This window comes from Tiliqua scincoides, chromosome 2 (genome assembly GCF_035046505.1).
Source record: "Tiliqua scincoides isolate rTilSci1 chromosome 2, rTilSci1.hap2, whole genome shotgun sequence".
NCBI lineage: Eukaryota > Metazoa > Chordata > Lepidosauria > Squamata > Scincidae > Tiliqua > Tiliqua scincoides.
Window position 1 is genome coordinate 111,114,122 of NC_089822.1, and position 6,000 is coordinate 111,120,121.

A 6,000-nucleotide genomic window follows, 5' to 3' on the forward strand; every position below is an offset into this window, starting at 1 on the left:
TCTCCCTGCCCTCCGCCTTTGTCCCCTATCCCCGGAACACCTCCTCTCCGCACATCCCTTGAGCAGCAGAGGCCAAGTGCCCACCTAGCACTAGCGCAGCACTGGGCTAGCATGGGTGCTTATGGCATGTTTGTGCGAGCCAGTGGTAAGCCTGCATGCCAAGCTCAGAATTGGGCTCTCAGCTGTTTAGCTGGAGGAGGGTTTACTGCTGATCCTGCCCATCTGCATGACCTGCAGGTACCTTAAAACACTGGGCTTGCCCAGAGCTAGAGGGAGTTGTTTGATTTGGAGACTTCTGCAGATTTTCCATCAGTGGGGGGGAAACAGTCATACCTCTATATGTAGAAAACCATATGAATAGAATGACAGGGATAAGCCTTCCTCCCTGGCATGGTATTTTTCTATGTGCAAGGATGGTTTATCCCCCATGGAGAAGCTGTCCCACATGCAGCTCCCATCACATGTGACCCTGAAGTGGTCTACAGACTCAAAAAAGTTTAACTGTTCATTTCAACTAAATGGTTTAGTTGAAACCTCTGGTTTTGCATTCAAATTATAAAACAATTTAAGCAAGTATGCCTGAAGTATTGCTGAAAACACCCAGCAATAATTAACAATCGAGATTGTTCCCTCCAGCTTCAAATTCCACAGACCTTTACTGTTGCAGAGACCAACATGTTTCTAAAAGCCAATTTTCCCCTCCCCCCTAGAAAAAAAAATCAGGTGACCCATGAAATCCTTCATCCAATTCATTCCTTCAGAGTTGGGCAAAAGAGGCCCACTCCTACCTCTCCCCCCATGAGTTGACATTCCTCCTCTCTCTGCCTTATGATCGATTCAGCTACCCAAAACAAAAATCTTAACCCTTCTTCCTCCCTTTACCCTTCCTCTTCCTTTACCTTTACCCCGCCAGTCCCTGCATCATGGCTGGAACCCTGCTGCTAAGTTTTTTATCACCACACAAGGTAAGAGGTGGAAACCATGGTAAGATCTTACCATGGTTTCCACCTCTTACCTTGTGTGGTGATCCATGACATGGCATGTCATGAAACCATGACAAAAGTAAGCAAGCACACCCAGACTTGAGTCTGCACATGTGGCCCAAGTCGGTGGCCCGAAACCTGAGTTGTCCTGAGTCATAGAGATGTGTGACTCAAGTTCTCATCCTTGTGTGTGACGAGTTCTCATCCCTGTTTAAAACTATCACAAAAAAATCAACATAAAATGTTTTAAATGTCAGTTTAAAAAAACCCTCAAAATGCCTTGCAGTTAAACATACAAAAAAATGAGAATTTTGTTCAATGTGTTTTTTCCATGGACAGTCAATCTTCCCCAATCAATCATAATAGATTAGTGTCAGTGATAACAGAACACACAAAAAACAGAAGCAAATCCAAGAATAATTTAAATACCAGAAAAAGGCAATTTCAGAGGCAGAATTCTGCATTCTTGAATTCTTGAATGCAAGAATTCTTGAATGCAGACTCTAGTCCTGCCAGAATATTAAGCTTTTAGAATTCAGAATCTTTGCTTAAAAACTAAGATAGGCGGTTATTTTCATTTTTTTCCCATATGCAAACCAAATATTTGGTGACAAACAGTACAGATTTTTGCTGATGTTGCAAAAATCTGAATCTCTTTCAAGATAGCTCCAGCCCTCACAAAGATAAGGCTTAAAAGCACAGATGTTTAACTTCCAGGAGATACTTACAAGGTCTGGGTGTGTGATCTGGTCACAAAGGTAATGCCTAGACAGCCAACAGCCTTTCATTGTACCTGAATAAACCTCCAACTTTGAGAGCGAAGTTAAGTTAGGACTTTCCTTATCTGCAAAGGAATCCTGATGTTAATCCTGATGTTAATTGGATTAACAGAGACATCAAAGAAGCTCTCACATTTCCAGCACTTGCTGCTGGGCAGAAAGCTTTGCTCTGAAGGGAGAGATGGGAAGAGTGAGAGAGAAAGCAACTTGGCTTTGCTTTGGCTTTGCTGATCCAACTTGGCTTCAGATCAGTGTAATTGGATGCAACCTAGGGTCACAGGTCACATAGTGATGACTCTCTATTCCCTGCTGCGGTGCCTCCTCACTTGTTTCTTCTTCATGAGACACAGTATAGCCCACAAGTAGTCCCCCAACCTGCAGTGTGTCCTCATGGCAGCATCTCTTGCTTAAAGTCACTCACTCTGCAGTCACTCACTCACTCAAACAAACCTTTATTAGGCATAGAGAAATCTGCAGTCCAAAACATGCTTACTTGAAAGCTTATGCCATCACAACTATTAGGATTTGCTTCAGAGAAAATGTGTAGGATGTGTGAAATGTACAGTTATTTCTTTGCAAAAGGTAATTGATGTGGAACAACTCCTATGGACATTGCTCCTTTGAGATCTCCCCATGAATTTTTTTTTTTCTGGTGACAGGCACTCCAATGGATTATAAATGTGCAACAGATTTTTGTGCTATAAATCCCCTGGTTCTTCTAGTTCAGATGTCTACAAACTGTTTTGACCTGGGATCCATCCAGCTTGCAATGCAGGCCTCACTTTTTCAAACAATTGATTTTTTGAACCTTTACTCACTTTTATTACATCTCTCTTGCTGTTCTCACTCTGTCTCTCCACACACACGCGCGCACGCGCGCGGGTCTTTCCTCTGTTTTAACAGGGATTTTTTTCCCCATTCTCCAGTAGGGTCAACTAGTGAAATTGACAGTAGCATTTCTTCAGAAAATGTATCTTCACACAATGCACAGCTAACATATGGAACAGGAATCATAGAACAATCGTAGAACATAGTGTAACATATGGAACAAGGTCATAGAAAAAACAAAGATCAATAAATGGAAGCTCCATGGAAGCATATCTCTGAATACTAATTGTTTCACTAATGAGAAACAACAGAAGCAAAACATCACCACCTAGACGTGCTAGTGAGCACCAAGAATCAACTGGGCTGCTGAAAGCTAATTGGACTTCACCAGAATTTAAGAGTGATCCAGCAATGCAACTACTATTGTTAAGTGCTTGGTCACCATGATAGAAACCAGTACCAGCAGCACTATGATACCTAAAACTGAACAGCTCTTCTTCAGTGACAGAAGGCAAGCTATGGTACCACCCTCATAATGAGCATCCTCATATGAGCAATGCCAAGTGCACCTTGCTTTTAGTGGAGCCAGTAGTGGATTGCATCAGAATTAGAATTAAAGTGCTGCCACTTTCCTGTGCATAATCAGTGGATGTTTTGACATTCATACCCAAAGGGTATGACAAAGGGTATGACATTGTTTTGACATGCGCAGATTTTCCTGTTAATCAGTTTTTGATAGAAATAGCTTTGTAGAAATGCACCATTGCAAGATGCGCCTGTGTGTGTGTGTGGGGGGGGGGGCTATGCCAGAAATACATTTCCAGACTACATTGAGAGCCAAAGAGGAAGCAATAGGAGGAAACTGGCTGATCTTGAGAGACTTAAGTTGCGAATACGCCTTACTAACCTGGCAGCAATGCAGTCAGGGGAATGGAGGGGCAAAGAGTGATAGAGAAAGCAGCAGGGATGGACAAATTCAGTGCAGCTTGACTCGAGTCAAAAACACGTCCTAATGGGGGCACTTTCCAGGTTGCCTGGAGTGTTTTTGTGACTCAAAAAGACTCAAGTCACAAGTCTTTTTTATACACGTGTCAGACACAGGGGAAAAAACAGAGTTGCTGCCAGGGTGTGTGTGTGTTTTGGGGTTCTCTTTAAACTCTCCCCTGCTGTCCCATCCCATCTGTAAGCCAGCTTGAAGGGGGTGTAAGCAGGGACAGAAGCAGCTAGAGGGAGGTCACATGCAGCAGCTGGGAGGCTTACCTGGACATCCCAATCCTTTGCAGCTGTACTCAGTCCCACTTCAGCCAGTCATTCAGTGGAGATTTCTCCCCCTAGGTAACAATGCTCACAGCAGCCATGCATTTGGAAAGCATGATCTCTACAAACCTCCCCCCTTTTTTCCTGGGCTTCTCCAGACAATTCCAAGGCAAAGAACCCCATTGGGTTCCTCCTTCTGTCCCCCGTTACGTGAAAATCCCCTTTTTCCTTTATGTTGTAATTTTCTCTCTATATTTGGTCATGTTACTAAAATATCATGCAGGCTAAACTTCTCACACAGGCCACATTTCCAAAACTCTGGTCACATCACAAGCTAATTGTTACATAGCCACCACGTTACATGGTCACACATTATGGGATGAAGTCTGGCATCTTAAATCATTGTTTTAAGTGTCTCCTACATTACTTTCTTCATTGTACTGTTTTGACCCAATCACTGTTTAAGTACTGTATGCAACTTGAACTGCCTTCTTGTGTTGCTGATTCATTGTATTGTTTAGGTTTTTCCATCTAGGAAAGAAGGACCATAGATCCCATTGAATATTACTGATAAGGGACATCCTGATACTTTCAATGTTTTATATACTCCAAGCACCCTGCTGTGTGGTAGTAATCAAGCTACCATCCAGCTCAACCCCTTTTAAAGTGAGGCCTTCCCCTCACACATTCACTGGCTCTCTCTCCTAGGACCAACACATCTGTGTTGTGTCAGAGAGTGCTCTTCACAGGACTGTCCAACTGCTGTACAGGACAGGTAACTTGCCTGTGCCTGGAACTCTTTCCCTTCTTCCCCCCATCTTTAGTTAGCAGCTGGATTTGGCAACTGGGACCCCTAAAATCCTTCCCTGCAACCTTTCCTTTTTCTAATTTCCTTGGATGACCAAATAGTCTTCACACGCAACCACCATAAAAGCTAGGTACCAAGAAAGCTAGGTACCATAAAAGCTAGGTACCAAGATTAGGGCCAAGAAAACATACACATTCTCCATGTGCCCTTTGTGCTTTTGTAATAAAACTATAATCTTTTATTAAAAGTTATATTTCTCTGAGTCTCCTCTTTAAGCAAAAGGGTATTTCTCTGCATTACGCCATCTTGTTATCCAGCCTACAATCCTAAGGTTCCAGTGTGTAATAATTCTCCTAAACAAAACAGCTCTTTTGGTAACACTCCTCATCCAAATAAATAAACCAGACTATTCTTTAGTCCAATGATCCTTCAGAGATGAGCAATAGTCCACTTCTGCCCCCCCCCCTCGAATGCAAAAAATAAACATTAACCCTTCTCTTCCTCCTGGTTGTAACTTCCCAGCTGCTTGCCCAATCTAAATGCCTAGCCTAGCCCGATGAGGTTTTCATGCTGCAAAATAAGTAAGCAAGCACACCGAGACAGGCTTGAGGCTGCATGCATCGGGACTGCATGCATGACTTGTGCATGACTTGTGCATTAAGTGCATGCATGCCATGTGCATGACTAGAATGTACACGAGTCAGTGAAACACCTTGACTTGGAATTGAGTCACCTGACTTGAGTTCCCAACCCTGGAAAGCAGAACCCTCAACTTCTCTTTGTAACTGTGGAAGAAATCCAGTTTAGACCAGTTCAGAAAACCCACTCCCTAGAGGACATATGTGGTGAGGCCAGAGGAGAAGCCAATGAGAGACAGTTACAGTGAAAGGTATGATCCAAAGGTTGAAAAGACAAGGTACTAAAGGAAGTTGGTAGGCATCCCAAATAAGTGATGGTCTTCTACCCTAGGACTAGGACCTCCTGGCATCTGAAGCAACATGCCATATGCTGCCCCCGTGCCAGCCTGTGCTTCTGCCAGTCTCCAATGTTCTAGCTCAGCAACCTCTTTGTCCCCTCTTCTTTTTTCCAGTCTAAGGAGAGGAAGGAGAAGCTAGGCAACTGCTTCATGGATGGGCCAGTCCTACCCAGGAGAGTAATTCCATCATCCATCAATTCCATTACAGAGAGAGAGAGAGAGAGAGAGAGAGAGAGAGAGAGAGAGAGAGAGAGGTGGGTGGGGTGGAGAGAGGAACAGGAAAGGTGGAAGAATGCAAGAGTGACTGGGCAAATAGTGCAAATTATCATGCAAATTGACCAGAAAAACAAATGCAAGACCTTTTCTAAT